Source organism: Pezoporus occidentalis, unplaced genomic scaffold (genome assembly GCF_034315485.1).
Source record: "Pezoporus occidentalis ecotype Australia unplaced genomic scaffold, CSIRO_AGI_Poc_V1 ctg195, whole genome shotgun sequence".
NCBI classification, from domain to species: domain Eukaryota; kingdom Metazoa; phylum Chordata; class Aves; order Psittaciformes; family Psittacidae; genus Pezoporus; species Pezoporus occidentalis.
In genome coordinates this window covers 428,549-450,447 of record NW_026913800.1, presented here as the reverse complement: position 1 = coordinate 450,447, position 21,899 = coordinate 428,549, and the positions used below count along the sequence as shown (strand labels likewise).

Genomic DNA, 21,899 nt, shown 5'->3' with positions numbered 1-21,899 from the left:
TAAAATTCCTCCATTAACCAACTCTTCTAGTATGTTTCAGAGCGTATCTGTCCTTGTGCCTCCTCCTAAAGACAAAGCTCAACAGTTACAGAAATCTGGTTACTGAACTCCAAGGAGTTTATAGAGAGCAGGAGGGAGCGTAGTTGCTCTTCTACAGCTTATTCACCTTGCTTCTGAAAAAGCCAGTTACCTCCCAGGAGGCTCTTGGGGTGGATGATGAGCTGAGGCGTGTGTGCTGGGAACTCATTAGTTGGGGTGGCAGCACCCTTTTCTGTAGCACGAGCACCTGTTTGGGTGATCCGACATACACCTTCCAACCACATTCACATGTCTTGCCATGAGATCGTTAAGCTTTGCCAGGTTTCTCCTCTTGTCTGATAAAGCAGTTAGGGATCTGTGTAACAGACGTTTGCAGTTTTCAAATGCACGTCTCAGGTAGGGCTCTACGCGCACAAGCTGTTTTCCTCATTAAGTCCTTCAGTTGCTGCAGTTTACCTAAATCCATGCTGGACTGGAAAAGGCTTAATCGATGTAACACATTCGCTCCTGGTGATGTCAGGGAGCGGCTATAGCAATCTAACAGATGAGCTGATCTGATAGCAAGTAAATTTGGGATGACAAGCAAGGTTTATCATGTTAAACCAGATGCCATCAGCACCATTCAGTCCTGCAAAAATGCTCTAATTCTTCATGAAGCTATTACTGAGACATTTAATAAAACCATGATATCTGAGCTACTTCCTGCTCCAGCCTTCTGCTGCTGGCTCTTCTTCCTACAGTCAGGAGGAGAGCTGGATGTGGAGGCATGTTTCTGGAATTATTTCAAAGATGAGATTTGGTGTCTTCTCTGCCTACATGTGTCCTCAGCAGCAAAACTGCAGAGTGGTAGAAGAGAGAAGATGAGGGCTATTACAGGGTGGAAAATGAATCTTCTGTGGATCTGTCCATGCATGTGTATCTGGCTGGGCTCCGGCCTCCAGTCATGCTGCGATCCCTATTTCAAAGGGACCATAATTCCTTCTCAGATTACTGGCAGACCAGCAGACCTGGCAAGTGAGCTTCCAGGAATGTCTTATCCCTCACAATCCATATGAAATAGGTCCAAGTAGTAATATTCTTGGAGCTCCAGATACACAGATTTTGCAAAGTTTGGGAGCAGCAAAGCACACTATTAATAAAAGAGTCACAGTGCTCTTGGTTTTGTTCTCATTGTGAAAATTATAAAGCAGAAGTTTTATTTTGTCTAGGTCAAAGTCTCTGTGCTTCAGGTTTAGAGCTGTCAGAGGCTACTGAGCAATGGGGCTTCATTCAACAGACATCAGTATCCGATCCAGGAAGTACCATCAGTCTGCTCTGGTGAGTTCAGTGGAGGAGTGAAGAGGAAAGCTTGTCTGAGGACCCAGTCTGTGCTATTAACACTACTGCAGCTCAGAGTAGTTTACCAAAGGTGTCTTGGCTTAGAGGGAAAAAATGTAGGCTTTTGGGGATATTTACAAGCACATACATGATTGTATACAATGGTAAAATCTAGTGTTACCCCAATTGTCATATTTGGTATTCTAGTGATGCTGGCTTATTTTAATGGGGTACCTTTAACAGGGAGAAATAAAGGACATATTTTGAAAATACTGGGAACCAGGTACAAGAAAGAAGCTGCTCATAACGGGTTTTTTTGCTTAGCCAAACATTGTGAAATGAAGTTGGTGCCTTCTGGCAGTATGAGCCTGCTTGGGAAGGGAGAATTTCTCCTGATAATCAATACATTTTCCCTACACATTTTCAACAGGCAAGTCTCAGTGGCTACCATTAAGAATCAAAGTCTTCGTGCTCCAGAGACCAAAGCACCCACCGTTTCCCCTCATTTGCAATTTAACAGCTTTATCGTTCACACTATGGTGTCTCTTTTAAAGGAAATCCCGGCGGAATTAGCTAACATTAGATTTCAGGTGCAATGGGAAAATGTGCAGCAGAACATGTTTGTGATAGAGGCAGACTTTTGTGGCTAGGTACACTGCAGTGGACGTCGCTGAAAAGGGCAGCTTTTCTGCAAAGTTCTGTTAGATCCCCTCAGCAGGAAACAATTATCCATAATACCAATTTCCTGCAGAACTTCACAAATCCTTCCCTACAGGGATTTCACCTTTCATTGCTTCCCCTGCACAGCACAGAAAATATAACTGCAGTGGTACAAAATCAGATCTCAGGAGTATATTTTTTTCTAATTTGGAGCACTTTGGCATATTCAGAGCTACCATAGACCAAGATTTCCTTGCAGAATCTACCTTTTTCCACCTCTACGGACATTTCTAGGGGGAGGGGGGAAACAAGGACTTTGGCTATGTAGGGATGCAGGTAGGATGACCCTGGGAACACAAGACATTTTCCTGTGCCTAGTACCTGGCAGCCCAGCAGCTGCAAGACCTGGCCTGCTGACTGACGGGTACAAATAACCAGTGAAATGTTTTAGCTGCATTTCCCATCAAGAGGGTGCTTGTGAGGCTGTGCTGTCTGTCCATCTGACCCTGGCAGTGTGTTGCTCCACCAGCCACTTTCACCCAGTCCTGATGGCAGGGATATTTCAAAGCCATCAAGTCCCCATGGGTTTGGGACAGGCAATGAGCTGGGTCTGTTCCCAGCACCAGCTGCCCTTGACCCAGGCAACTTCAGAGGGGGCAGCAGGAGCCAAAGCAGTGTGAAGGGTCAGACCCTGCTCAGACTCAGACCAACCAAACCAACCTCACAGTCTCCTACAAGCAGCTCCATCACTGTTCATCCCCATTTGTCCCGAGCTGTTTATTAACTCCAGCCAGGATGACCTGATAACTCAGGTAAGCCGAATCTGATTTTCCAGCTGAAGGAGCCCTCAAATCTTTACTGTTTCCATTGAGATTTCACTGTATAAAGCACATTGCCCTGAGGCCTGATCTTCAATGCCAGCAGCAGACAGCACTGAGAGTGCCCAGCTGCCAGCTAGAGGAAATTCAGACCTTTGCTAAGCTCTGTCTGTGGAATAGGGAGGAGAAAGAGTGGGGCAGCAGCCCCTGGTCATGCACCCAATTGGGCATCTGACCTAGTGTGTCCCATTGGTGCCCACAGTGACCCAGAATGCAGCTCCTGCCCTGCATGTCTGGCATGGGGAGATGCTCCCCTTTCCAAAATGCAGGCTGTGCCAGAGGGACATTGGTGGTGAGGTCCTGGTGCCACTCAGGTGAACTGATTCAGCAAGGCATAGGGGAAAGGCAAGAGGCACCAAAGCAGCTGCAGAGGCTTTGAGGGTAAGAAAGAGGTACAAACAGGGAGAAAAAAAACAAACAGAAAAGACCTCTCTTTAATAGTTTTTGAGTTCTTAGGTTCCTGGTACTGAAGATGGACAAATAAAATTCATTTTTCTCAAGGTATTTTGCTTTTAAAAAATGGAAACTTAAAATACAAGTGTTTTTTAAATTAAATGGGAAAAAAAACTCAAAAAAACCCCAAACAAACAAAACCACCAAAATTTGTTCAAAAATGGTTTTCCTGCCAGAAATGACTAAAAAAACCCCAATGACAAAACCTCTTATTTTAGGAAGAATATTTTCAAGTCACAAAAGTCCGAGTAGTTCTGCTCCCCGCTGCAGATGCTTTCAGACATGCCCAAAGCACCTGTGTTTGTATATGGAGCTGTGATTTGCTCTTCTTTGGGATGTCTTCTCTTCATTGTTTGCCTTGAAGCTGCGGAAGAGCTGTCTTGTTTCCTCCTCAGCAGAAGGGGATACAATGTACGATGCTACTGTCCAAAAAGCATTAGTGGAAGCACACAGACTCGCAGCACTGCAAATTAAAGCCATGAAGTAATTCTGCCGGGCTGTTGGTATCATTTTGTATTCATCCCTGATCATCCATTTGTATTCGTGGTCTTTTTACTTGCTAGAATGCTCTAGCAATCTTTAATGAAAAAAGAAAGAAATTCATTTCCCACTTGAGATCTCAGAGGAACAGGGTAAAAATGTAATTTGCATGATAATCAAGGCCTCCTTCAAGGGTAGTGTAGGATCTGGATGAATTAGCCACAGCCTAGCATGAGTGGGAATATGCATCAAAAGTTTGCCCACTTAATTCAGAGTCCAGGTGATCACAAAGTGCGTGTTTTGTAGAAGCCAGCAGAGCAACAGCCAAAGTGAGTTGTTACAGTGAGCTCTGCACACCAGAGAGCCCTGCTGAATGGGTATAGGGGAAAACAAGGATCATGACAGGCACTAGCACCCCTCCCTCGACTGCAGCTGTCCAAGTGGAGAAGCTCCACCTTGCCATTATCCTCCCCTTGCTGAAGTCTGGGAGAGGGGTTAGTGGCACCAGGTCTCAGCACCTTCATAGAGGATTTCTAATTTTCAGCCTCAGTGTTTAGTTCTTATTTTAAGTTGGACACTTTTGATTCGGTTGCTGCGTAGCCATGATGTCCCAAACATGCCACAACATTTGCAAAATTCAACAACAGCCAAGTCCTTCTTTGACTCCAAGCGGTCCTGGTTATTTCTGAGTGCAACGGGAGAAGCAGGGATCCTGGCCTTCCTCTGCAGTACATCCCTGAGGAGGATGTAATTACTGAGTTGGGTTTTGTAGTCTTTCTGCTGGGTGCGCTCTGACTGACAGCTCGGGCCAACCCACACTTCTCTCCTTCATAACAGTGGAAGCTGATCTGCCTGCAGTGCCAATAAAAATAAATCATCTGGTTGCCTTATGCTCTGTGTGGATGAAAGCAGTCATCAGTGGTCTGTGCTCTTTGTGTGCTAACTTTACGCCCACGGCATTCTTGTTTTTAAATTAAATTGCAGGATTTTGAAGAGGCTACTATGTGCTGGAGGGGGACGAAGGGCTGAGGCTCTGCGTGGACGAATGATGAGGTTACAATGCATTCATTGTTCAGTTTAAATAATGGTTTTTCAAATTAGGCTTGCGTGTAAGAGAGTAATGTTCTCATTGACTAGAGTGATGCACAATAGACCACCCACAATTTGGGAGAGCGCTATGAGTTTGTCCCTCTGTGGGCAGGCATCACTTAGTTTTCCATCCTGATTCTGTCAATGTATTTTCAGCCTGGCCTTAATCATTCCTTCTAGATGAGCTGGAAGCATATCTGGATCACATAATTTTCCATGGTGGCCTCGTATGCAGTTAAAACATGATTTCAAGTTGAGAGTCCTCAAAGTCTGGAGTGTTAAGACCTGCACCACTGATTCAAAATCCAACTTCAGCGTTTTCCACTCATTCAGTGTGGGAGTAAATCAGGATTTATTCTGAAGACAGAGATTTACATCACTTTAAAGCAGGAATAAGGGAACATGCCTTATGGGGAACCATGTGGTAGGTTCTTCTTTTACGATATACTGGAGTCTCAGCTGTTTTGCAGTAGTTTTGTCACCATCGCTATTACCAGTCCCCCTACTTTCATAACAAAGTAAGTGTGCAAGCAGCCAAATACAATGCATTTTGTGGAGGCATCACTCCGACTCAGGTTGCATTGAGATAAAATTATATAACTTGAAGCCACCAAGGGCACAACCCCCAGTTGTATTTTCATCTGGAACATATGTCCTTCTCCCTTCCCCCATCACTTGTAGCAGAGATGCTTGGACAGGTTGCTATTTATGTCGACGCAAACTGGTGGTACCAGGCATATCTCTGTTGTAGTGAAGGAAAGTATTAGCACAGGCATCAATGCACAACATATGTATGTGATGAGATAATAGACATCTGGCACTGAGCAGCTACTGGGGCTCTGTAAATCCCTTGTTTTGTAGTTTTGTGCAGAAAAGCTACCTCCAGCACTGTATATGACTGTATAGTCTCAACTAAGAAATTATAGATTGCATTGGTCCTTACAAAGCACTGAGCTGTGCCATGCTGCTTTCAGGTCCCCAACTTAGAACCTGTGCCCAATGCCCCCAAGGACATTGGTGCCTGAAGAGGACCCAGGAAGCTCTCAGGTGTCTCCGGGCTTGCTTGTAGATCCCTAAGGTTTGCTTTGCTTCCTGACATCCCAGCATCTTGGCCAGGCCAGGCAGCTCAGCATCTGCCTTCAGGCTGGATGTCTTCCACCTGAGACACCCCACATGGCTCAAGCTGCCTGGCCGAGTCTTCCCACATGAGAACCCACAGTCATGGCTGGCAACCCACTGTTGTGAGTTGTGCTCACTGTTCTCTGGGCCCGGACAGATGTCAATGCCACATCTCCCACTTCTGGGACAGGAGAGGTGAGTGTTCAAGTCCCTGCTCCAGGTGCAGGCTTTGCATTGCATTCAACTGCTGTTTAGGGTGCACACCCTAAAACCCTCTGTTAATAACTCAAGGTTGGCATATAGCTAATCTTACTCCAAATCAAGATTACAAATGCTGCTAATATTCACCACTGTTGAGAAGAACAAGAATAAACAGATCATTAGGGAGTGCTGTCACTATGGCAAACCCGCTGCAGAACATATAGCACATACAATTCTGTGATGGGGCATTGCCAGCTCAAAATCTCTCGGGATTGGTATGGGACCAAATTCAACCCTCTCTTGCACTGCCCTAAAGCTAAACTGTCTTGAGTTTGCATCCCTGTGGCTTTATGTGGTAAACTGGTGGGATATTTGATCTCCAGTACCAAGAATAGGAATGAAATGTCTGATTCCAGTGCCTGATACTCTGCAAATATCTATTTGAGTGGCCAGGTCTGAGTAAAAAAAGAAATTAAATAGAGGGATGTGGAAAAATCTCTTTATGCCTATAAAAGGATCACTTTGAAACCACAGGATTTTGTATAGGAACCTTTTTCCTTAAATAGTAGAAACAGTTGCTTTGCATTCCTTTAGTGTAAAAAATGGGGTTTAGAGGAGAGCCGCCGTGTGCAGCGGCAGTTTCCTCTCCTTCCATCTCTCCCTTTCCTCCCCCTTGCCCCACGTATACCTTGTCTTAGCCCCAGAAACTGTGTTTGTAGGAAGCATGAAAACAGTGTAATTGCAATATATATATATATTTATACACACAGATATAATCAAAACCATATATATGTATATACTGTGTGGTGAAAGAGGAACTGCATGGTGAGATTTTCCTGAATTCCTCAGGAAACAGCTTTCTGTCCCATTTTCCCACTGCGATAAACAGACCTTGGCAGTGAATTTTGCTGGGTGGCTGACACCCCATCGCAGGCTCCTGCTGCAGGCTCACACCTGCTGCAGCCTCCTCCTGCCTGCCACCAGCCAGAAAGCAGGGGTATAAAACCCAAAGCTCTTCAGCAGCGCCTGTACGAGGGCAGTGGGCCAAATCCTGCCATGCAAAACCCTGCTGACATCATGGGGATTAGATGGGCTGCTAATCAGGACAGCGGGATTTATGTCAATCTTTAACTTCAGATGCAGTGCAAGTCCCCCAGCGGTCAGTGTGGGATGGCTGGGGTTGTGAAGGGACTGGTCTCCCCAGGGATGAGCAGCAACAGGGGTGGTGCTGGGCTTTTGGGCCTTCCAAGGCAGCAGAGGACAGGACTGGGGAGAAGGTTGCTGTGACTTTGGGGTTCAGTGGCCCCTTGGCAGCAGGTTTGTGTGAGAGTGGGGAAAGGAGTCAAAAGGTTTCCATCTTCAAACTGGAGACGGGCTCAGCTGAGACTGAAACCTTTTCAGGGGGCTGTTTAGAAACCAGGGTGATGGTTTTAGTGCTTTATAAGAGGAGTCTCATGTGTTCACATTAACATGATGAAAATATCATGCAGAAGCATCTGCAGGGACTCAGTCTGGCTCCAGTCCATCCCTCCACCACATGCCTAGGTCAGTCCTTACAGATGTCCGGATAACCTGTTCTTAAAAGCCTCTAATAACAGAACCTCCATAGTCTCCAGAGACAAAGTATCTCTGTGTTTTACTGCTCATACTATTAGGAACATTCCTTAAATCTGTCTTACATCTTTCTTAACTCCCTCCCAGCCAGATCCAGTACACACCCTCATTGAAACTTTAGCACGTGGCTGCTATCTACAGCAGGGATGGAGAGCGGTTTATTTACTTTCTTTTTGCTAAGCCCCTTCTGTGCCTGAAACCTATTACTTCTCCCTTCAAAAACCTGTTCTTTAATCAAACCCAGTTTCTTTAGCACATACCCGCATACACCTTTCTTGAAGAATAGCATTCCTATCCCTAAAAATATCTCTAGGTGAAGTCTCACACTAGCAGGGAGGGGGGGAGCTGGACAGAGGGGAATTGCCTTGCCTGCCGTATGTACTCTACAATGGAGTTTGGGGGCTTTTTTGGCAACAGTATTGACATTATAGGCACTCAACTTGTCAGCCATCATGACCTGCAGGTCCTGGAAACCAGCAGCCCAGACAGTCAGCCCCAGCCTGGTTCAGGGACACTGCAGAGAGGTGTGCATTCATCTTCTCCCTCCCAAAATCCAGCTGAGGGCTTTTCAATCCCTATCTCCAGTTTGTCATTCCTGCAACCTACAGCCAGCACAGCACCTGCCAGAGCTGCCACAAGCACATTGTTATATTCTTCTATTGCCCAACCTGTCAATGAAAATGTTGGTTAGTTCTGGGACAAAGGGAAACCTCCAGGGTCCCATTCTAGGCGCTCCTTTATTGAACATGGATATATACAACTTTGTAGTGGCTTCACCCTTCTCATAACAGTTTCACTCCAACACCATTTCTGCTCTGTGCTCATGAAAGGGATGATACTGTCAGGCTTGGTAGAAACCAGGAGGAAAGGGTGCTGGGGTGAGAGTGTACCCACTTTCCCCTGCTCTAGCAAACACCTCCTGAACATTTTTTAATGTGACCTGGCAGCAGACCAGGGTAAATGGCATGTTCTTTTTACAGTGCTTTGGCCCAAAGTGTGTATTTCAGAGGCTTAAAAGAGCAGTCAGTCAATTAAATGTTATAAACGAGGCCATTTGTCACCAGCACTTTAGCTTTTCTTTTAAAGTATAAAACGAGATAATGAGCAAGGCTTGAAAAAATCCTTTGTGGTGTTGGGAGCCAAGGGCACATGACATACAGAATGGATTTTCTGCCTCTCCCATCATGAGAATGCGATCTGACAATACTCCCCCTCATGACACAGAAATCAGAGACAATGTTAGGAGGGGAAGAAAATCACTGATGGTTGAAAAAACAGTGACATGTTGCAATGAAGATAAGAAAAGAAATGCACTTAGTTAAGGGCAAATCTACCCCATCGCTAACTTCCCGTGGTAGGTGCTGGTCAATAGGAACACTAACACAGAGACAGCTGCATAGTTTACAAAACAGCCTAAAGTAGCACAGTTACCAACACATGACTAGGATGTGATCTGCAGGGTCCTGCACCCTGGGAGTCCTGAGGCTCTGGGGCTCCAGGCAGTGGGGTGATATGCCTCCTGTAATGTCCGTAGCTACATGCAGCACATGAGGACACCCCGTTCACTGACAGCCATGTAAGCAACACAACACAGGTATGTAGCCCATAGGAGTGGTGACATTTAGGTGGTGTGCCCATTAGTGTGGGTTGGTGTCTACGGCTGGAGGCTAGAGGTGGTGCTGGATCCAGAGTGGAGTGTTTCCACCTCTCTTTGAATAAATGGCACCTTTCTGGCAGGTTCCCTGAATATGCTTCCTTCTGTGCATTGTCGTTTTCTATCTGTGTGTGTCTAGGAATTAGGAAACAGTTACTCCAATGTACGAAACCTCTCTACATCTGTGGGACATGAATATATTGACTGTATTGACTGCATTTCACATTGGCGTGTGCCAAAATGTCAGTGTTACTTCGACACCCTTTTCCCATCTCCCCTTTGCATCTACCCACTTGTGCTACCACAGTAGGAAATGATTTTGTTTTTAAACTTGTTTTCTTAATAAGTCATCAGTTTATACTGATTACATTGAGGCAGGAATGCCAGTAAGTATAGTTGTGCACAAACACAAACAGATGTATAAGGAGGTGAGAACCACTGACAAGTTTGTCTCTGCAGCCTATGTTTTATTTATGTCTGTATTGTGCTGTCTTGGCAGCATTTGATTTATTCCTGGGATGAAAATCTTGCCTCTTGCAAACATGGACAGCCTCACACATGTAATAAGTAATAAATACAGTACACAGAAACATGTATTTTAAGAAAACTACCCAGATGCACCAACAGGAGAGATTGAAGTAACTCAAAGGACAAAGAATTAAAATCTTATTAAAGGAAAGAAAGTCCCAGTCAGGTACCAAACAACTAAATGCCAAACATGCAGTTGAGCCAATGACAGCATCAGGTTAGCCTAAAGTTATCAGCTGATAGAGAACTTTGATGGGGCTCTTGGAGGAGGACTGCCCTCCTCAGGATCCCAAGTGACCAAAGGGCAGCAGCGTGGAGTCAACTGCAATCACGAGCTTTCCAGCACTCATGGTGGCTGCCACATTAGCAAGGTCTGTGCCCGAGGGGATGTTTCAGATGAGGTTTCAAACAATAGGACCAGATTCTGTACTGTATGAAACTGCTGGTCTGTCTGTCCCTGCCTCCCCTGGAAGCAGGCTCAGCCATAGCCCATGGGTTGCCTCAGCAATGGCTTGCTGAGAGGGTGGGATAATCCTGCTGAAGCCCTTGGTGGGCTGCCCATTTCCTCTCCTTCCAACTCACTTGCTTCCAAAACAAAATCTTGTTGCAAAGGCTCAGGCCCTTTCAACTCTGCATTCCTGCCTGTAACACGATCCTTTTTGAAAAGGAGGTGAACTGGTACAACTCAGTGAACTCAAAAGGGAAAAGATCCCAAATAATTGTTGGGAATGATCGGAAAGAAATATCTCATAAACCAACATCCTAAACCAAACAGAGAACTGAATGTTTCAGAAGCAGTTAGCTGTGAAATGGTGTGTTTTCAGAAGCACAGTGACTTACAACAGGCAATGGAGGTGTGGGAGTCAATGCTAACGCCTTTCCTTTCCTCACCCTCAGGCTGCTGCCTACACTGCAAGGCGGTTAGGTAAAGGTGCTACCACCATGCATTTCACCAGCAGTGTGAGAGACCCACTGCTGAGGTATCTAGCTATGGCTCAGGGAGTGAATGCTCTATCCTTTCTGCAGGAGAGGTTTTCTGGCATCCAACCTCATTTGTCTGGGTTAAGGAAGGAGGATGTGGAGAAGGAGGGGGAGGCTCTGACTCCCAAAAGTTAAAATTTACAGCTTCAAGAAGATAGTTTCTTTGCAAACACTTTCCATGGTTTCTTCCTCCAGTTACCTCTATGGAAAGTTGAGCATCTTTAAAACTTCATTAGCCTCCCTTAGGGAGGCTTGTTTTCAGATCCCTTCTCAACCTGATTTGGAGCAGCAACATCAAAAGCATGGCAAATCTTGTCCCCTGTTAACTTGGATCCATTTGGAGCTGGTCTGGGCAGTTGGAACGTGCCATAGTGTTCAGAGTCTTTCGAAATATTTACTTATCTGACTGACAAGAGAGTTATTTAATAAGTTATGATGTCTGCAGTTTTGTGTAAACAATTTACAGTGCCATGATTGATGCTGGGTGCTGTTTGGAGAGCAGCACGACTGCTTGTATATACTGGGCTTTGGTTTGGAGAGTTCAGCCCTAGGACTGGGCAGTATTATACCTAATAAATAACAACAGTTAATCATTTGGACTCACGCTGTTTCAGGGCTCATAAAGCCACAGCAGACCTTGGCCATGCAAACATCAGGGACCTCTGCAAGGCTGCCCAGTACAGCAGTTACAGTGCTTGGTTTTGCTTTTGCCGCATGCTTATGCTGTACACAGCCCTTCAGCACTACTGGGCAGAAGGGAACGGCTGGTTTTGTGGGTAGGACAGCCAGCACGGATGTGGGGCATTGCACTCCAAACCCCTTCTTCAAATCTAGGACGGTGGAGGTCGGGAAGTGAGTCTTACCGTATCCAGAAGGCAGCTTCAACCCCTGCACAACTGCACTGAAAGGAGTGGGCTTGCTTCTTCTGGTACCGCTTCAGTTCATTGTACGTGAGTGGGTTTCCTCAGTCTTGCATTTTTCAGTGCCTTACTTCAAGACCCCAGGGGCTACTAGGATGGGATTTCTGCTTCAGTGCTTTGGATCACATCACCAAAGCTCTTTTCTGGGTGAAAACCTTCCACTACAGGTGTGCAGAACCACAGAAAAAAACTATTCCTTGATAGAAGAGCTGTTCCCAACTCCAGTGGGGTGCCACAAGAGTGTGTTTGTGTGGCTCATGGGTGCATGCAGCCCAGCTGGTGAGCCATAGCTACTGCATAAAAGCACAAGCACCCATGAGACACCAGAGCAGAAAAGAAAGGGCGTGGACTAACGTCAAACTGAGACGAAGTCAGAGGTTTTGGTTCAGTTCAAACTGGAAACAAGTTGTTTTAATTCCGAACAATCCAAATATTTTGTTTCTGGAATTAAGTGACCTGGACATGTCTGAAACAACATTTTCAGGATTGTGTAGCTCCCTCAGATTTTCTGCAATTTGACTTTCTGACCTAATTGTGTATAAAGACAAGGGTATGATTCTCAGAAGTTTTCATTAAATGGAAATGCTGGGCCCAGTGCAGCCCCATGCAATGCAGGAGCTGTGTAAGAGCTACCACTGAAAGGCAGATGCTTGGAAGAAGAAAAAGCCGTTTCTTGCTATGAAGCAGTGGCTGAGATTGACTAGCAGTAGCAAGAAATGGTAAAAAAGAAACAACAAAAAAAAAATTAATAACTTTTTTTTTCTTGAAATACTCTTTCAGACACATTCACTGTCAAAGGTCTACTCCAGATGCCGTGAATAAAGAATGGGAGGAAATTGACCCTAACACTGACACAAGATGGCTGAGTATATGCAAGCTGGAAAAAGGCTCCACATGCCCACACAGAAAAATGTACTTCCTCTGAACAGAGCAAAGTAGTGGAGTATTGACTTGCAATTACTGAACTGTGATATTACATCCATGTTGCTGATGATGGCCTTGTCTGGTGGAGAGAAGAGTACAAGGAGGTTTTTCCAGTTCCAACTGGAAAAGGAAAAGGTTGTCTGAAGCAGACTTTCCACATACTGCATTCACCATAGGAGAAAAGTAATACTTAGTGCCCTCATAATGTTTAAAACTGTTTCTGCAATCAACCTCAGCCATCAGAAAAGGCTGACTGATCCCCCAGATTCACCAATCGCAGTTACTCTCAAATGGATATACCCTTTCATTCAGTCTGTTGAAATTTGCACTCCAAACAAGAAGGATCTTGAGCAAAACTCATCCTGCTTCTTCCTCCCAAGGGACCCTCCAGAGATGAGCTGCACTTAGCAAAGCAAGTGAAGGTTCCAGGGGGACCTGAGGGACAGCAAGCTGATGGCACCACTCTCTGTCTCCATGGAAATATGCCTTGATGTAATCAATGATAAAGAACTGTTACAAGAATAAAAATGATTCAGAGAAGCTGTGGTACTTCTCCCCTGTTTAGCTCCTGCGATTAAACCCACACAGAGCCTAGAATGGGGAGATGAGCTTCAATCATAGCTAAGGAACAGCATAATGAATTATCTCCTTTGCAGTTACTTCAGCTGGTGAGTAATCCCATTTCTACCCAAACCCATGTTGACTATGGAGATTTTGCTAATATTTGATTCATCAAGATGCTGGAGGAACATGGAAATGCAGAAGAAGGGCCGTAACTCTCTACAGCTTATTCTTCAATACTGATAATCTTTGGGAAACTTCTTAGCAGATAACATTAATACAACAAATACAATCCAACTTCAGCTAAAATTAAGTACAAACAAATGGCCTTCTAAGTGAAGAGTTTGGATCCTCTCTTTTATGTACAATATAAAAATCTTTTATTTTGGATGCTTAGTCCTTCTTAGATCCGTGGACTCCAACTGAATAGCACAGAGGGTGTTGTATGTCTTGAATGCCTTTTGCTCATAAAATGCCCAGAACTGCAAGGTATAATTTAAATACTATGGAAAGGTGTCAGCACCCTCAGCTTTACCTCCCTGGCTGGTGGGAGCTGCATGGGGTTGGCATCTCTGTGTTCCCAGCCTCAGCCGTTGGGTGTGAGTACCAGTAGGAAAGATGGCTTTCCTGCATCTGAAAGGAGCCAATTCCTGGAAGTTACAGGGTTATTGAATTCCTGGGACAAAAGCAGTATGACTGCTAAAACTCTGCCCTGCAACTCTGGGAGCTGCTGGCACGATTTGAGGGCTGGGTCTGCAAGCCTTGTGGAGCAGGCACTGGTTTTCTGAGCCACGGGATCTGCAAACCTGGCAGAAGGAGGTGCTGGCTCACAGCATGGCTGAGAGGCAGGAAAGCAGTTCAAATACATTTCTTTCAAAAAGTTCGGTCTTTCATGAAAGGCAGTCTTGTACAGCAACCTATAAAGGGCTCAAGAGATGTTATTGTTTAAATAAATATTTAAGGGAGATTCCTCAAGGCCTCAAGGGATGTTATTGTTTAAATAAATATTTAAGGGAGATTCCTCTAAATTTAAACACAGCAATCTGTAGCATGTGGAAAGCAGCAGCATTTGATTACATATATGCAAGAAGCCAAAGCAAATCATTATGAGCAAAGGCAGCAGTAGAAGAGGAGAAAGCAATTTCATTTGATTGTTTCTCTGAGATAGGTTACTGACAACATCATTTCTGCCTAGTGCCAAAGTGCTGCAGGGGTACAAACCCTGGCAGTCCCAGCAGTGGGTGCACTGTGCAAGAAAGCCACTCTGCAAGCCCCTTTGGTGTTTTGTTGGATGAGGTGGCTGAAGACAGAAGTAAATGCAGAGTTTATCTGTCTCCGCAGGTGCTCAAGGAGAAAGGGACAAAGGTGGGCATGGCTCATCATGCATGACCCATCACATATGTTGGCTGGTCTTTGACAGACACACCATTATAGAATCATAGAATGGTTTGGTTTGGAAAGGACTTTAAGATCATCTAGTTCCAACCCCTCCTGCCATGGGCAGGGACACCTCACACTAAACCATGTCACCCAAGACTCTGTCCAGCCTGGCTTTGAACACTGCCAGGGATGGAGCATTCACAACCTCCCTGGGCAACCCATTCCAGTGCCTCACCACCCTTACAGTAAAGAACTTCTTCCTTATATCCAATCTAAACTTCCCCTGTTTAAGTTTTAACCCTTTATAGCCTTGGTACTGGAGGGCTGCATGTTGCAACACAGTTCACTTCTAAACCCTGATGATTTGTTTGAGGCTTAGGAATGATGACTTGGGTTTATTGTGCTCTGTGGCTAAGAGCTGGAGTCACCTTGTACGGTGATCTCAGCACAGCCAGAGCTCAATGCTGTGCACTGTCAGAGGTTTGATACAAGGAGGTGCTCTTTGCCCTGCAGGTAGGGAATGTCAAGGGCATAGAAGTCCAGCCAGCAGTAGCAGGAAAGAAGATAAAAAAGGAAAACAATCAGTGCTGAGGGACAAGACATATAAATAAAAGTGAAAACATGCCAAAAGTCTGTAAGAAGTAAGAGAAAACTCAGGGAGTTTGAGGCTATGAGGAACCTCTGTATGTCATGTCTCATACATAGATTTGGACTATGGGATTTGCAAGGGTGTTATAACTGAATTTATAGAAAAGGACTTGAGGGAACCCATGGCACTTGTCTTGGGGTGGGAAACTTGAATTTATGCCTGGGTAGGGATCTCCCAAATGGTCTTCACCAGTGGAAGAGGCTAAAACGCTTATTTTCACCTTGTGCTAGTCTCCTTCTTTTGAAAAAGGTAAGGACTTTGCCTTATCAGAAATCAGTTTTTCGTTTCTGAAACAACTGTGTATTCACTACCCTTCTGAATTTAAGTCACAAGCAATTTAAGTGCACTACATGAATCACTCTTCCAAAGTGTCCTTTCATGGAGGATTTTGTAAGGGTCATGCAGCCCAGGTGACACATATTTCATGGGTGCATCTGAAGACATGGCAAATCCCCTGTACGAAGCAGTACATGTTTTGTGTAGGAGAACACTGTTCGGGTTATCAAGATGATTGCTATAAGAGTACTCAGCTAGGGCTGTATCTCGGTAGGAGACAAAACCTGTGCACCCATTCATGAACAAACTTCTTTGATGCTTTACCCAATCCCATGTCCCTGCACAGCAGAATAACATGAAGGCAAATTTATATCTGGGGTGTAAATGCAGTAAGGTACAAGCTTCTCCCAGGGCTGGAATCAATCTGGTTCTCTCCAGCTACGGCATCTGGAGACCTCAATGTTACTGTACAACCACCTTCAGAAACCCAAGACCCTGTCATAGCTCAGGACAGAAGACCTGGCGCACACAGTCTGTGGAGACATGGGGGCCTTCAGAGTAGGTCAAAGCTGTTCTTCTTGGAAAAAAAGGCATTAATTTCCAAGACAAAATAGTTCATGATACATGATTATTTAGAAACAAATGAGATATATGAATTACACAAAAGCCCCATTTTATTCATTGAGGAAACACAGAATTGACTGCATGTACTTTAATTCCCAGCAAAGGCTAAATCCCAAGGCACAGTGTTATGATTGTTAAGCTGGTCATGTCACACATACTGGTTTGAATCAGAGCAAACCTGTAGGAAGGGCATGATGGGATAGAGCCAGTAGCTCTATCCATGATGGGAACAGAGGTGGGATAGGAGCAGGGTCTGAGTCTCAAGCAGGTCAAGCAATGAAGGTTTTGGATTAGCACTCAGGAGATGACCTCACTCTTTCCCTGGGCTGTGTGCAGTGAAATGAGCTGGCTGAACCAGCCAAGGTTGCAGATTAGGGACCAGCAGCTTCTCCAGAGCTGTGCAAGAAACATTATGCACGGACCTGACTGCTTCATTTGTGATGTTGCTCCTCGCTCGTAATCATCACTTCAAAGTTGTTACAGCAACAGCTCCCTGGGGCTATTTCTACTGTGACAACTTCCACAAGGACATGCACAATGGGCATTTCTGGTCCTTTAACTGTCAGTCTCCACCTATCCACTCTCATCCAACATCAGATTTTAGGGCACTGTTTGCCACAGTGTCCAGACAAGCACTTTTGTGTTTTTTTTCAATAACACTTAGGGCAAAAACCTGTAAGCTTCCTTTTTCTTCCTGTTTCAATTCTCCTTAAAACTCCTTCTTGTGATCTTTGTGCCTACACCATCCTGCACAGCTGAGTCCTGGTGCATGTGTGGGCCTCCCAGGAGCTGACGAGGATGATGAACCTTCACTGTCTGGCTTTGTGGCAGAAGAGGCTGTAGAGGGTGCTCCATAACCCATAGCCACAGGAGTGAAGGAAGCCACCTCTCCCTGTCTCTCCAGCAGCAGCAGGAACAAGCAGACCGCAGCTCCCTACCTTTCAATGTGGAAATCGCGTCAAGTGGCAAAATGGAAACACTGAGATTTCACCATCTGTCTGCAAATGCTGCATATGCATTGCATACAGAAATAGGCTAGAAGAATACTGTTAAGACTGAAAAACCCATGAAGTAAGAGATGCCAGAATTAGGCCTCCCTTGTGCTATGTGTTATGATCACTTGTTAATTAGATGATCCCACAGTATTTTACCAGAAGTCTCAGCTTTATCCCATGGTACTGGATGGACTCTCTTCAATGGAGACGATGCTATATAGAATTTTGTTTTTTTTCCTTAGTGTTCAGTGTGGTCCTAGGCTTTATTTGCTATGCAAGACCTCCTCTCAATAAAAATTACTGATTTTCCCAACACTGGGAAAATTTCTGTAGCACAACTCCTTGTAGTACCTGTGTGCTTCAAATGTGTCTCTGCTCTGGTACCTCTATCAGAGGTGTGTTGGTGCTTTAGTCACCTGAACAAAATGGAAGTGGAGAGAAGAGACAGGCACGCAAGCAACCAGCTTAATCACATCATGCACCAGTTTGTCAGGGGTCTGGCATGGTTGCCCACCTCAGCTGTCCCCCACCACAGCGGTGGGTCTTCCCTGCAGCAAGATCTATGGCCGCATCTACCCTTGCAGGCTTCATGGGTCCCACAGCCCAGTGCATCAAGGTCAGGAGCTGAGACCAAGGGGTGACCAACAGACACAGCTGGGGCTGTGCAGAAGTGTTCAGCTCCAGGCAACACTGGACATGCTCGAGGCAGAGCTCTCACCAAGTCCCATCCCAGGAGCGGACATTAAGTACCAGGGTCCTATGGCATGTGCAGAGAAGGGGTCACACCCCACAGTTACTGAGTGCAGACTGGGGAAAGCCTCAGTAAGACCTGGCACAAAGGGCCCTGCAGGGAGAGTGGGACGAAGCCTGTTCTGCAAAGCAGCATTCATATTCCCCAAAAGAGACCATGGATGGGGCAGCACAGGTTTCATGTCAGGTTCTGGCATGTCCATATTCTTCCTTTGGCTCACACCTTGACACATACCTTCCTGCTCCACTCCCAAGCCTCATATGTACCAAGTACTGCCCATCCCAGTCCCAGACGATCCTTCAGCTTTAGCATTCCAGTACCAGACCTTCCCTTAGCCCAGCATCCCCAGGGTGCCTGGCTGCCTACTGCTGTGAAGGGAAGGTGTCAAAAGAATAGTGGTGTTCCCTGCATGGTTTTCCATTGCCCAGTTCCTGGGCTTTGAGCAGCATTATGGGGAACACCCAGCTTCATCCTGCTCCTAGAGCTGGGAATGGCTCTTGGGCTACAGAGAGGGGACATGCGTAGCCCTTGGGCTGCAAGAGGGGAACACAGGTCAGTCCCTGCAAAGCTGTGGGGAGGCAGCAGCATCTCCAGGAACTTGGTAGCATGGACGGGGAGCACAGAAGCATTGGGGTCAGCACTAGGAGCTGCCAGGATGCTGGGCTGAGCTTGCTCACATGGGAAGGAATCTCAGCAGATTTTGAGTGCTCAGCCCTAGCATGCCCCTAATAAGTTGCTATTTTTTCCCTTCAAAGCCAAATTGGAAGAGATTTACCAAGTAAAAAAAAAAAAAAAAAAAAAAAAAAAGGAAAAATTGCAGCCCTAACACAAAGCTGCCAAATTTCAGATCTCTACTCCAAAGCACAGAGGGATAAGAACTATCCAAGGAAAGGATCACCAGGTTCCCCCCTTCTGCTTCTTCTTTTCCTTTTTTTTTTTTCCAGTTGGACAACAATGCCTTTTTCCCTGTGCTCATTCTTGGAAATAGCTGGACAGTTTTGGCTGAAATTTTCCAGAAAAGAACTTAGCCCAAAGCAGACAATCAAGTTGAAAGAACTCAGTCTGAGCAGTTCAAGTCTGGCAAAGTTATAAGCAACTGTGAATGCAGTCATATAGCAGGAGACGTATGAGCAGCCTTAATCACAGGAGCTGCATGCAATCCCACCTTTGACGCATTCAAAGTTATAATAGCTGATGATTCTTCTCCATTCAGGTGCATCTCATCACGACTCAGATATGTCACCAGTAAAAAAGCTTCAACTCAGTCATCCCACTGAGCCTTCCCACACCCCTTCCTACTCGAACAGCTCTTCCCATGTAACAACTGGTCATACAAAAAAACACAGTTCCCTCGCTTCCAGTATTTGCATGTGAGTTTTGGCTTCTTGGATAGAGGCTGCTGATGCTAAAATGGGATAGCTCTCTGAACTAATGTATTCAAAATTAATAAAAGAAATAAAGCAACACACTCCCCTGGCAGGTTCCCATGCATATTTTCCATAAAAGTTCATTTTTCCGCAAGAACAAATTCTAAGTTTGTGGGGGATTTGCACTGAATCTTGATATGGAGCTTAGAATTCTTGGCACTGCTTGGGACTTTAAAATGACATCAGCTCCACTTTCTATATTGAAATTTTATAGTTGCTGCCTGACCGCATTTCTCTGTTGTGTGCATATTCTCTCTTCCCCAAGCTGCCCCTCTGCCATGACATGCTGTAGATGAGTATCATGAAAAGCTGTGTATTTGTATTCCTTATAGCCCTGCTTGCCCATCCTGGCACTGGGCACCCAAGTGATGATAAAGCTGCATTTCTTCTGTGGACAAAGCATCATTGTTGGCTCAAGGGATGAGGGCGCTTTTGCCAGCCGAGAGGATTCCCCACAGCATGGCAGCTCTGTGATGCGAGAGACCTAGTATGCCAGGCAGGGCCCTCCTCTTTTCTCTGGAGGAGCAGAGGAGCAGAGTATGTGCTACCAGGGTGGGATGGCAGAGACCATCTCTGACCATCTCAGACAGGGGAGGCCAGTTACTGCATGCAGGATATAGTGAAACCATCCTGTCTTACTCAGGGAAGGGAAAGATGAGTGGAAGGAAGGGGAAGAGGAAAAGGAGCATCTCTGAGTGGCACATAAGGCTTTCTCCAGCGCTGGCAAGGTAGCACCTGGAGCAGCATTTGTTCAGTGCTACACTGGTGGAAGGAGAGTATAAGTGCCCCCCAACACACACACACAGACACACACATGCTGCCCCGTGCCTAATTTTAAATTAATAAAAACTATGAGTAGCAGTGTTTCTGTATTATCCATCAGTGTGACCTGCTGTGTTTGAACACCCCAGTGCAGCAGGACTGATTTGGTACTCAGGAGCAGCACGGGGAGAAATGAGAGTGTTGGGGCTGGGAGAGTTAACAGTCTCCAGCACTGGGAGTTTCAGTCCTACAGGCATTAGCACAGACATCACGCTTGTTTCCTGGATTTCAAATAGAATAAGGATTCAAGCAAAAGATGATGATTTCCTACGTCTCCTGTGACTTGGAAAGCAATAAGAGCAAATAAAATAAAGGCAGTTAATTATCTGGCACGCCACATCCAAACATTTCTGAAAGCACTGTTACTGTAAGAGTCACACTGGAACAGCATTAGCATATACTCTGTAAACAGACTCAGTGCCATCCCCTGGCACAGCCTCTGCCTCCCGCACAGAGAGTACAGCAGCTGGACAAAACCAGGAGGGACTACACCTGACAGTCAACAAAATGCCAGTTGTTGTCTGGCTTGATCACAGTAGTACCTGGGCTTGTTATTCCTATACTGCCTACATGCTCAGCCTCTCTAATGTGTGACAAGAGCATTGCTGCTGCTTGCTTCTCTGTGCAAGATTATCATTTCCTCATTTCACTATAGTATGGAAACAGCCACAGATTAACAGTTAAAGATTATGAAGCTATTTGCCAAACACTTCTTCCTCAATAAGCAACAACATTTTTATAATTGCATTTGCAACAGCATTTTTGCAATCACATTCATACACTCCTTTACAAGCACATGTAACCATATACAGAACGCAGAAAATCTTTACCTTGTGTGCCCGGAGTAGAGAGCCTGGTTTCCTCTCATGGATCAGAAGCAGGATGAAAAACAAACCTGAGAAAAACCCTTAAACAGACTCATCTTCTCAGAGTTGTTTAAAACGCAAGCCTGTTCCTGCTAGCAGCTCTAAGTTTGTGCTCTGAATAGAGGCTGTGTTATTTTAACCACAGGATTTCTAGTCATGGGGGAGGAGAGATGGATTAGGTACGTTTGCAATCTAATGCTTCACATTTACCTCAACTGAAACAAACTACTTTAAGCCTGATGTAAATAAGTGCTGCTAAGGTATAAATTTCAAGAGTCCACTAACCAATTATGCTTAAACTAACATGCTAAATATGTGTGGAAAATTCCAGAGGAATAAGATAACATACTTTTGTGTTCTTTCCTAAATAAAAGGCATGTGTGGAATTTCATGCTAGATACTATGACAAGTGAGGGGCAGCAGATGAACTGTGCAAACTAACCTATGTAAGGTGGCATAACTCATAAAACAATATTCCTAACACCTGTTAGCATCGATTTCAGCAGGCATCCCAGCAATTTGGGGGTTTGTGGCTTGTAAGAAGTACAAATATGAGGGATTTGAATCTAATATTTCAAAAGAGCAAATAAAGCTCGTTAAGGTAATAATGCAAGATTTTAAAAGGCCACAAGGTCTGTAGTTCTGTGGGAGCACAGCCATCAGCCCAGTGAACCAGTGCCTTTTCCAGCAG

General features: G+C 45.2%; 1 protein-coding gene across 1 annotated transcript in view; it reads right to left on the bottom strand.

Annotated features, from left to right (window-relative positions):
* JCAD (junctional cadherin 5 associated) overlaps nt 1-21,322 on the bottom strand; it is a 63,145-nt gene extending 41,823 nt beyond the window's left edge. The window contains exon 1 of the mRNA XM_062617345.1: nt 21,173-21,322. The gene's annotated coding sequence lies outside the window, so the exon portion shown is untranslated. The remainder of the gene's footprint in view (nt 1-21,172) is intronic.
* Between the last annotated feature and the right edge of the window lie 577 nt (nt 21,323-21,899).